Raw genomic sequence first — 12535 nt, 5'->3', positions numbered from 1 at the left:
GCAGGTCACTGCATGGTCGTAAATGTGAGAAATACTTGTAAGTCACTTTTTCAGCACTGTCATAACTTCAAACAGTCACTAAACAAATGGTTGTTCAGTGAGTATACACACACACACACACACACACACACACACACACACCAGAGGTGGGTTTCAGCAGGTTCTGACCAGTTCTGGAGAACCGGTAGTGGACATTTTGAGTAGTTCGGAGAACCGTAGTAAAAATTCTGACTGGCCCCGCCTCCATCTATTCTCTGACTCCCAAGTCCCAGCTGATTGGGAGGAAATGGGGATTTTGCAGTAACCTTCCCCTGGATTGGGGAGGGAATGGAGATTTTACAGTATCCTTTCCCTGCCATGCCCACCAAGCCACGCTCAGAGAACCGGTAGTAAAAAAAATTGAAACCCACCACTGACACACACACATACTGTCGTCTGTCTGTCTGCCTATTTATTATAAATGGCCCATTCAGCCCACTTCTAAGATTGCAGAAAAATTGCAGGTAGTTTTTTAAATCTAAGATAATTAATAATCATACCTGGTGAAAAGGATCAGGTGCCTTTAGACAAGGTAGATGCAATATTCTTGGACACAAGATTTGGGACCCCAATATTATAGCATTGTTTCAATTCTATAATTCTTTAGTCTCAGAACTCTTTGAATAAAGTAGAGATACCCTTGAGTAAATAGTTCTTAAGACATGCTTAAGAGCAATCAATAGTTGCTCTTAAGCAACTGATGATCTTTCAGATAATGGTATATTGAAATCACGTGGGCAATATCTAAAACAGCCAGTATTTTCCTACAAATGTACAGTGAAATAGAGTTCTACTAATGATAGTGTTGCTTGTTATTATTGTCTTTTCCTGACTACTCATACTGCACGATCTAAAGAAGGGAGTTTTTCCCTTGCAATAAAACTTAAGTACTTGCTGAAATTCTCTTTTTTTCACAAAATAATTCTAAAGCAAATTCATTTTCAACGAATTACATGAGAAGTAGTAGAAGAAATGTTAAAAGGATAGGAATTGGTAAGGACTGGTTACAACACTGATTAAGAAGACTTGATAGTTACATAGGTATGTGTTGTAGAAAATGAATTTGTGCTGGAATGAGTTCATTTTGCCCTCTGCAACAAATTTTCTGTAACAAGAGATTTCTTTAGAAATCAAATAATTTGCTGGAGTGTTAATGCTATGAATATTTTTCTTATGTTCAGCTGGTACATTTTAGAACACAACAATCCATGCATTTTCTAATAGTTCCTTTCATGGAAAATGTGTCTGGAATAAGTCCCAAAAATTATTATTGCTTCTAGGATGGGGATAATGTTTAACAGAATAATGCTGGAACACACCCAAAATCTAGCTTGTTATGACTCTTCCCAATTTATTTTTTCCTCACTTGAAATGCCTTAGCTCTATAGGAAGCTCTTTGATTCATCTGATTTTTTCCAGACGCAATGCCCACTTGAATTAAAACAAAACAACCATGTTTCCGATATTCTCAATTAGTTTTGAGCAGACAAAAGGAGGAAGTGACGTTTAAATGTGCTTTCTAGAGATGTCTTTAGTAGACCAGACACAAAGGATATGCAAGGAAGACAGAAATTCTCCACAAAGATTGTTTGTTTGGATTCAGAGCAAGAACAGAAAAAAAAGCTGATGAAAGACAGAGAATGAAAATAGTTATAAATGATGGGGGCATTCAAATGGACTTGGGAAGTAGACACTCAGTTGTTTCTAGCAGCATATTATATGTGATAAGGAAACAAAATGTGATGCAACAAATGTGAAATATTTTGTAATTCTTAGGATTGGTATGGATGAAGGCCTTTGAATTTTTCTCATCTCCTGGAGTCAGTTCAGGCACTTTTTTCTCACTGGTTCATTTTTTTGTATCTCTGCAGGCTGGGATTACAGAGAAGAAGGAAGGGATGTAGATGAAAGTAGAGACTCTCTTTAAAGTTATGATTTACCATAGGTATCTGCTTGACTACTGCCTCTTCAGGGACGACCATCCTGTCTGGTGTGATCAGCTACAAGGAGATGCTAAGAAGACTGGAGGAAGCGTGGGTGGGTAGTGTTGTAGCGCGGGAATAACGAGAGGCACAAGCAGGCTAGTAATAACAGCTCTTTAATTCAGGGTGAGACTTCAGCAAAGCAACACAGGCAACAGCCCGTTGCCTTTTCAGGGGCCGCCTCTTTTCAGGGGCGACCCTGAACCAATCAGGATTCACTGTACATTTGAATTTCCCGCACAAAATAGATACATACATAACACCCCTCCACTCCCAGAAGGCACTTATTCTATCTATTTACATATTTACATACAAAATCACGCAGGTGACCAGGGCGTGTCTTAATCCTTGTTGACCTGCGCAGTTCAGTTGTTGGCGAGGTGTCGAGCTGGTCGGAGGGACCTCCCGTCTCTCCCGGCTCCGCCAATGGAACCTCCTGGATTTCTCCGGGGGTGTGGCTATCTCCGGCTGGGAGTGTCGGCTCGCTGGGGCGGCGCTGGAACTCAGGGTTGCCAGATAAGTATTCCGGCTTACTCGGGCTTGAGGTAGCTGTGTCAGGAAGACCTTGAAAGTTAGGACATGAGTTTTCGTTTTGTAAACGTTTGCGCAATTGATCGATATACCTTCTCCAAATTTTACCATGCCCTATATCGACTGTATATGACTTAGGGCCGGTAATTCCTACGATGGTTCCCTCCACCCATAAGGGCCCATTGGTGTAACTTCTAGCAAAAACTGGTGTTCCTACTTGGAATTGTCTTAATCCTCCCCCTTCCCCCTTGAAGCTATCGGGGGAGTAATTGGGATGCAGTCGGTCGAGAATGCATCTTAGCTTTCGGCCCATTAAGAGTTCGGCTGGGCTGCGGCCCGAGGTGGGGCACGGGGTGGCGTGCTGTACTGCTAAGAACTCATCTATTCTAGCCTGCCAGTCCCCTGCATCAAGCCGGGACAGGGCTTCTTTGGCTGTTCTTACAAATCTCTCTGCAAGGCCATTAGAAGCCAGATGAAAAGGAGCGGATAATGCATGTCTTATGCTTACTTCGGCTAGGTAGCCTTCAAATTGAGTAGCCGTGAATTGGGGCCCATTGTCAGATACCAGGGTGTCCGGCAACCCGTGTGTTGCGAATAGTTTTCTGAGTACTTTGATTACGGCCTCAGAAGTGGTAGATGGCATTAGGGCAATTTTGAGCCACTTAGAATATGCATCTACAATAATAAGAAAATTCTGGCCGTGGAACGGGCCAGCAAAATCGATGTGAATCCTCCCCCATGGCCCTTTTGGTTTTTCCCATTCACGAACGGGAGCTATGGGCGGATCTGGGCGGGACTCCTGGCAGGGCCTACACTTCCCCACCCACTCAGTGACATCTTGGTCGAGATGTCGCCACCAAACATAACTACGAGCTAGGCCTTTCATGCGAACAATACCAGGGTGTCCCTCATGCAACATTTCCAAAACTCTGTGCCTTAACCGCGAAGGAATAACCACTCTGTCTCCCCACAACAAGCAACCCCCCAACATTGACAGTTCATTTTTTTTGTTAAAGTACAATTGAAAGTCACCACCGTCCATCTTGGTAGGCCAACCCCTCATTACCCAGCCCATTACAGTGCGCAAAACAGAGTCTCTGGCAGAAACCCTCGCCACCTCGTTTGAAGAAATGGGGCCCGGGGAAACAATGTCAAGCAGTAAGACCGGGGCTTCCGGGGTCGGGTTGTTCAACAATTCGGGCAAGGGGCATCGGCTGAGGGCATCAGCATGTCCTAAAGTCTTGCCCGGCCGGTGGAGCAGTCTGTAGGAGTACGCGGCTAAGAAAATGGACCATCTGGTCATCCGGGGGGAAAGAGCAGCCGGGGTCGGTTTATCTCCAGCCAAAAGTCCCAAAAGCAGCTGGTGGTCCATAACAAGTTCAAAATTGCGGCCAAACAAATACTCGTGAAATTTTTTGACCCCAGCTACAGCCGCTAGTGCCTCCCTATCTAGCTGGCCATAGTTCCTTTCAGCACTGGACAAAGTGCGAGAGTAATAGGCGATGGGCGCCTCTAACCCATTTGGCAGTCTATGGCTTAAAACTGCGCCTACACCAAAGGGGGAAGTGTCACAGACCAATACTAGAGGCAGTTCGGAATTGTATTGTATGAGGAAACTGTCCTCCAACAAAAGTCTCTTTACTGCTTTGAATGTGGCCGCTTCTCGCTTGCCCCAAACCCACGGAACGTTTTTTCCAAGGAGCCTGTGCAGAGGCTCCGCAACGGTGGCTTTGTGTTTCAAAAACATCGTATAGAAATTGAGAAGGTCCAGGAAAGCCTGCAGTTCGGATTTTGATTTGGGGGTGGGCGCGCTTTGGATGGCCCTAACTTTGCTTTCTGTGGGGTGAATGCCCATGCCGTCGATTCTGTAGCCTAAGAATTCCACTGATGGAACCGCTATTTTGCATTTTGTTCGCTTGAGTTTAAGTCCCACTTCTCTGAATCTCGTTAGGACTTGTCTAATCCTCTGGCCTAACTGAGTCTCGTCTTGGCCACTAATCAAAATGTCATCGAAATACGGGACGACACCAGGGAGGCCTTGTAGAAGGCGCTCCATTGTGCTTTGAAAGAGTCCTGGGGCGATGCTGACCCCAAACTGGAGCCTGGTGCATTTAAAGGCACCTCTGTAAGTTACTATTGTCTGTGATTCTGCCGTAGCGTCATCTACTGGCAGTTGCTGGTACACCTGCGCAAGGTCTAGTTTAGCGAATAGCTTGCCAGGCCCCAGGGAATGTAGTAGATGGTGGACTATCGGAACCGGATAGGCACTCTGCTGCAACGCCTTGTTTAACGAACATTTATAGTTGGCGCAAATTCTAATTGAGCCATCCGATTTGACTGGCGTTACTATAGGGGTTTCCCATTTAGCGTGATCTACGGGAACGAGCACCCCTTGCTTAATGAGCTTGTCGAGCTCCGCATCGATTTTGGGCTTTAAAGCAAATGGAACTCGTCTTGCTTTCAGTCTGATTGGCGCTATGTTGGGGTCTAAATTAAAGGATATAGGGGTCCCCACGTACTTGCCTAGAGTCTCTTCGAAAATGTCCCGAAACTCGTGAAGCAGGGTTTCTTTAAGTAATGATCCGCTGATGCTGTGAACGCCCGTGAAGCCCATGCCGAGGGCCCGGAACCATTTCATGCCCAGTAGACTTGGTAGGGGCTTGCTAACGACGGTCAGGGGCAGCTCTTTCTGGAACTCGCCGTAGGTGACCCGGAACGTGCCCACACCTTCAACGGGAACTCGGTTTCCCTGGTAGTCAAGTAGGCGGATTTTCTGACGGGACAGCTGGTTCTTCTGAAGCTTGGGCAGGAGTGCCTTGAGTGTTGACCAGGACATGATCGATAATGTAGACCCGGTGTCGATCTTCATTTCGCACGATTTGCCATCGATTTCTACTTTCGTGTAGACTTTCTCATCATCGGTTGTGCTGGCTTGGCTGATTCTCGTGCTGTACGTTTCCCGCTTTTGAGGTTCGCGCTGTTTTCTCGTGCCGTCATCTTTGATTGGCTCTTTTTGAACGAGCCGGTTCTGGTTGGTTGCGGTAGTCACGTGACTTTCGACTACGCGGAAATTGAGCTCTGCAAACTCGTGCTAGGTGGCCTTTCCTGTCGCAACGCCTGCAATTGGCTTCTTTATATTTACACGACTGTCTCTCGTGATCCCCGCCACAGCTTGGGCAGTTCTCGTGGCGGCGGCTTTGTTCGCTCGATTTCTTTTCTGTATGGAAGATGTCCTCGTCCGACTCTTCCTCGGTGCTGGTTCGCACTTCTTCTCTGTGGACGGGGGCTGTTTTCGGCCCGTCCTTGCTTGAACTGGGACACTGCAGCGCTTCCAAAGCTTTCATTGATGCCTCGTGTGCACGGGCTTCGTCTAGCGTGCCAGCTAGCGTTAGGTCTGGCTTGGCTAGAAGACGCCTTTGTAACCGGGTATCTCGAACCCCGCAAATCAGTTGTTCAAGCAAGGCGTCGTCTAAGTCTCTGTAGTCACAATGCGTTGCGGCTTTTTGAAGCGCGGCCACATAAGCACTGACTGGCTCTCCTTCTTTTTGAACTCGTTGCCCGAGTTCATAGCGCTGAACGAATTTAGACGGAACTGGAGCATAGTGGGCTTTCAGGTTGGCCTGAAGGACGTCCCAGGGAACCGTCTGGACTGGGGTTGGCTCGCAGAGGGATTCAGCCATCTCGAATACATCTGGCCCACAGTGGCTTAAGAACAGAGCCCTTTTTCTGTTCGCAGAGAGCCCTTGCATTTCGCTCGCTTCCAAGGAGCACTCAAACCTGGTCAGATACGATCCCCACTTCTCTTGGGTCGGATCGAAGGGTTTTGGCGGAACGTAGGCAGACATGCCGTGTCTCCGTGTTCGCTAGTCACCCTGGCTGAAACTCTAAGCTCTTTTTGAATTGCCTCTTGTGTCCTCTATCCCATCTTCGTCGCCAATGTTGTAGCGCGGGAATAACGAGAGGCACAAGCAGGCTAGTAACAACAGCTCTTTAATTCAGGGTGAGACTTCAGCAAAGCAACACAGGCAACAGCCCTCTTTATATACTTTTCAGGGGCGACCCTGAACCAATCAGGATTCACTGTACATTTGAATTTCCCGCACAAAATAGATACATACATAACAGGTAGAGTACACTGGGTTTTGGGTTATGCTCACATGTATGAAACAAGATGCTCCTGCAGATCCCAAATTTCACTCTAGAAAGCAGTAAAGAAAGCCCAAACCTTTTGAAGTGCCTTTGATGTCCATACTTTGGACACTAGGATGTGGCTTTACATTTGGGACAATTTATTACTATTTGATGATTTTTTTTAATGCTTGAAATTGCCATGAGTTTAAGTTGGTAGTCTATAAATAAGGTAAGTAAGTTAATACACTTATTTAGTCTTCCATTATACTTTATTGAATCAGATATGTACATCTTTATTGCAGTGGTGAAATTCAAAAGTTTTCCCTACCGGTTCTGTGGGCATGGCTTGATAGTCATGTGACTGGGAAAACCAACTATCATACTTTATACAAAAATAACAAAAAAGCTACACAACTGACTCACACAGAATGCAAAAGCAGCTGGACTTCACACAAAATGGCCCCTGCAACAAGCAGGGTCACAGAGAGCTCAAACAAACTATCACACTTTACACAAGAATACCGGTTTGGGCAATAGGTAGTAAAAAAATGCTTTAAATGGTTAAAAAAAGTTCTGACCATTGCCCAGCACAGCTGATCGTCACAGCTGATTGTTGGAGCCTTTTTTTACTTTTTTTCAGCATTTTTTACTACCTATTAGCCCGAACCGGTAGTAAAAAAATGCTGAAAAAAAGTTCTTTAAAAGTTCAGAAGATCAGCTGTGCCGTGTGAACCAGTAGCATTTTCACTACCCAAACCGGTAGCATTTCACCCCTGCTTTATTCTTATAAAACCTCAAACTGTACTTGATCATAAGTAATAGCCACATAAATATAAAGCCCTGGGCAGCATTCAAATTATCCTTAGTTTTCTTTAAAAACAGCTAATATGCTTACAATTAGTGTCTGCATTTCAAGAACACTGAACACATAGATCTGCTGGAAATGATATGAGTTGAAAACAGCCTTACTCAAAGGGGAGACCTAATGTGTAGAGACATGCAAAAAAAAGCTTCAAATACAATGTAATCTTTCTTCAGAGTAAGTCTCATTAAATAGAGCTAAACTTTCTAACTGAACATTTGCAAACATATTTCTGTGGTTTGACTTTTTTTACATGCTTCAGAATGAAGAATTCAAGCTGCACTAATTGCTACAAGGGCCTAGTTGTTTAAGGGGCCACTTTATCTCCTGTGATTTCTGCCGACCCGGTACAAGCTGATGGAATCAACGTGCTGCAAGTCCCCTCAATTAAAAAACATCACCTTTTGCAACCTGGGAAGCACTCCTCTTTTGCAGCAACTGCCTTCCAGAATGAGGTCCCCTATGAGATCCTGATCCTGATGGCCTTGTGGTAGAGTGAGTGGAACCCTTGTTAGATATATTTGACATCCGTTGCACATATTGCGGGCTTAGCTGTCCAGATTTATTTATATTTATATATATATAAATATATATATTTATATATTTATTTAACTTATTTATTTTCTTTATAAGTAAATACATTTTTATTTTCATTATTGGGCTTTTGTCTTGTTTATTTTAATTTTGTTTGCTGCCCAGAGTCAGTTTGGAGCTGACAGTTTGGAGTCAGCAACAAAGTCAATATTTTAAAAAAATATCCTCTGCTAAACTGCAATTTTGTTTTTCTCCTCTTGCCCAATTGCTAGATGGTTTGGGGAAGCTGTTTGCAATCTCTTCTATGACTTTTCTGTAATATCTTTTTATTTGTAGGCAACCATAAATGAAAGGTTCTTCAGTGCAAAGAGTCAGGTCCAGGTCTTTGCTTTGCTTCCAATATGTAATGCTGATAGTTTGGTATCAGCTAACACTTGCCTACTCAAACATTTCTATAGAGAGCCACTTAAACTATAGAGTATAAACACATACACGCAATGGTTGGGGGAGAGGGGATTAACAAGAGTTGCCAGGAAAAAAAATGAAATCTGAAATTGGCAGAGAGGAAGTTTTAAAAATTGCATAAAAACGATTGCACAGGACAAAAGAAGGTGGCACCCATCTATCTTAGAACTGTCAGTGCTAACTCACAATTTGAGGAAATGAACTTTTGCTCTTTTCTGTAAATTTAGGTTCTAAATGAAAACCAACTGTTTCCCTTGCCTGCTCATACTCTCTTTCTTTGTGTAGCAAAGTCAATCGGGGAAGCCAGATTCGCAGAATAGAATAGAATAGAATAGAATAGAATAGAATAGAATAGAATAGAATAGAATAGAATAGAATAGAATAGAATAGAATAGAATAGAATTTTTATTGGCCTAGTGTGATTGGACACACAAGGAATTTGTCTTGGTGCATAAGTTCTCGGTGTACATAAAAAGAAAAGATACATTCATCAAGAATCATAAGGTACAACACTTAATGATAGTCATAGGGAAACAGTCAATATACCGTATTTTCCGGCATATAAGACGACTGAACGTATAAGACGACCGACTTTTCCTGTTAAAATATAGGGTTTGGGCTATACTCGCCATATACTCGCCATCTTCCAACGCACACCAAATAAAAATTAAAAAACATCAACTGGCTCACCCACAATGTAAAAGCAGCTGTGCTAGACCCAAAATGGCCCCTGCAACAAGCAGGAACCTCACACAGTCACAAAAAGCCCAAAAAACCAACTTTCACACTTTACACACACAAAATTCCACATACAGCTTTGTGAGATTTTGTGTGTTTGTGTAGTTAAAGTGAAACACTACAGAAACACACTAAATCTCAGAAAGCTGTACAAATATTATTTTATTTTATTTTTATTTTTATATGAAAGCTAAATTTAAAACTTCCTAAACTTTAAATGGCTAGATCTAAAAAAGAACAACTAAAAAAAACCCCAATTAACTATTTTTTAAAGTTCCCAAAGGGGAAAAAACTTACCCAATAGAACAGGGGTCTCCAACCTTGGCAACTTTAAGACTTGTGAACTTCAACTCCCAGAATTCCTCAGCCAGCTTTGCTTTGCTGGCTGAGGAATTCTGGGAGTTGAAGTCCACAACTCCCTGCCTGCTTGATTGCAGGCAGGGAGTTGCTTGCTGATGGAATGGATCGCAGGCAAGCGAAGCAAGGCAAGCGTTGCAACTAGCAGCTAAGGTAAGCAAGCTGGAGGGGGAAAACTTTTTCCTTTTACATGGCTCTGGCGATCCCAGCTGAGTTGCCTGATTAGCAGGCAACTCAGCTGGGATGGTCAGAGCTTGGCTCATCAGAGCCTTTCGGGCTGGTCTGCCTGGTTACAGGAGAACGACACCCGGCATATAAGACGACCCCCGACTTTTGAGAAGATTTTCATGTGTTAAAAAGTCGTCTTATACGCCGGAAAATACGGAAAATCGTAAGGATATCAGCAACAAGGTTACAGTCATACAGTCATAAGTGGGAGGAGATGGGTGATAGGAACTATGAGAAGATTAATAATAATGAAGACCTAGTAACTAGTTTGACAGTGTTGAGGGAATTATTTGTTTAGCAGAGTGGTGGCGTTTGGGAAAAAACTGTTCTTGTGTCTAGTTGTTCTGGTGTGCAGTCTCTATAGCATTGTTTTGAGGGTAATTGAGGGTAATGACCACAGTGCAATTGCATCAAAAAAGGTCATAAAGTTGGCAGCAGCTCAGTGATTGCATTGCTTAGTGATGGAAGTTTTGGTCCCAATTGTGGTCATAAGACAAGGATTACCTGTTGTTGTTGTTGTTAGTTGCGAAGTCGTGTCCGACCCATTGCGACCCCGTGGACAACGTTCCTCCAGGCTTTCCTGTCCTCTATCATCCTCTGGAGTCCATTTAAGCTGACTCCTACTGCTTCAGTGATTCCATCCAGCCACCTCAGTCCCTTGGACTGCAAGGCGATCAAACCGGTCAGTCCTAGAAGAGATCAACCTTGACTGCTCTTTAGAAGGCCAGATCCTGAAGATGAAACTCAAATACTTTGGACACCTAATGAGAAGGAAGGACTCAATGGAGAAGAGCCTAATGCTGGGAAGGATTACCTGTATATCACTTCCATTCACAAAACTGTTTCTTTCATGATAGGATCATCTGATGTCCTATTTACTGCTGCTGTTTCATGCATAGAAAGGTTAAGGCTCACTTTGGGACTCACTCACTTTTTTAAAAAAAATATTTTATTTTTTAAAAGGCCTATAGACAGACAAATCAATATGACGTATGACCCTCTTTTTCACAGTTACAATAGTCCAACCTCCCTTTTAGATATTATAGAAATCCCCCTTGTCCCTCATTTTATCTACATCTTTCTTCAAAGCCGTAAATCTTCATGTCATTTCACCACTTTGTGATTCTCCATGCCAATTACTGTTTGCAATGATCCCAGTGTGCCTTTTGATGATGTAAATTGTTGCTTGGCATTAATTTCTCTTTCTTTCAATGGTTTTGCCGGTCTTTTGTCCCATTTTGCCAGTTAACTCTTTTGATGTTTGCTGATTTGTAATAAATAAGCATTAACCTACATTTTTGCTGGCTGAAATGAGAGGCATGTGTACTTGCTCTGATCTGGATATAAGGAATGCTTGGGAGTGTGCTCACTCAACTACAAGTTTTACAACTAGAAATCACACACAGCAATTTCCCAACAAATATTGCCACAAACTAAGTGATTTTAGGATTTCTATCAGATATAAAGTAACTCATGTAAAAGTATGATGCCAAAATTATTTGTAAAAGGCTGCAGTAGCCATTGGCTCAAATAAGAGTAACAGATATTTTAAAAATCACACCCCAGTATGATCTACATGGGCATTGCCTCTGTAATACTAGATTTTGGGGGGGAATCCGCTCTCCAAGGTGACTGAAGAGAGCCCTAATAAAGGCCCATCTACAGTAGAACTAAGTAAGATAACACAAATATATGGCAAGTGTGAATCTCTGTATTCCTCTAAGAGTCAAGACATTTTTGTGATAAGGCTGAGCTTCATTGTGCAGCTCTGTATTTCCAATCTACCAGCTAATTACTTGACCATATCCAAATTCCAAATTAGCAGAACATTTTACTTTTGTATATCAGCCCTGTATACCTAAATTATCATGTATGGTTAGAAAAATCAGCCTGGACATAACCAGGTTCCTCTTTAGTCATAATTAAAATAGATTGCCATAATCTTGTCTCCCCTCTAGGGAACCCTGGTGCCACTCACTACTGCCCTAAGCACACATTTGGGTAATGTATTGGTAATGAAAGTCTCAAAACTCAGGCTGCACTTTTTCATAGGATGCAAAACAGGAACAAGTCCCAGCTATGTCCCATTGATTGATTGATTGATTGATTATGTGTCATCAAATCATTTTTCACTATTAGCAACTCCATAAATAGAGTCACCTGGAATGTCAAATGATTATGAATATATTTGCTCCATTATCTGTTTTATATTTTGCTTTTTGTTTTGTAAGTTTTGACATTGAAAAGTATGTAAATTGTTTTAAAGGCTTGAATTAAAACCTGCTTTAGGTTTGAAAAAAACTCAGAAAATCCAAGCCAGCTCAGAAAAAAACATAATATATTTGTTTTTTTACCCAAAAGATTTTCTTTCAGTTTCAAATTTCCACTGCAAGGGTGGAAGAATTAAGAACTGCCTGAGAGAGGGTCCTTGGCAAGGGAGATTGGTGGTCAAAGCAAGAGAAAAGCAGGTCTATTTACATTTGACTCCTTCTCTGAAAACATTGTCTACATATTTGTTGTCAACTTCGAAATGTGCCTATGCAGTCGTAGCCATCTTTTCGTTTCTCAGCTTGTCACAGTCTATGGGGGGAGGGAAAGTTTTGGAATGCTAGTCCCAGATGACAATGAGAAATCATCCCATGGGAACCAAGTTCATCTCAACAGATGT

Source organism: Pantherophis guttatus, chromosome 3 (genome assembly GCF_059756535.1).
Source record: "Pantherophis guttatus breed Tessera chromosome 3, ASM5975653v1, whole genome shotgun sequence".
NCBI classification, from domain to species: domain Eukaryota; kingdom Metazoa; phylum Chordata; class Lepidosauria; order Squamata; family Colubridae; genus Pantherophis; species Pantherophis guttatus.
This window is presented reverse-complemented; position numbering follows the sequence as displayed.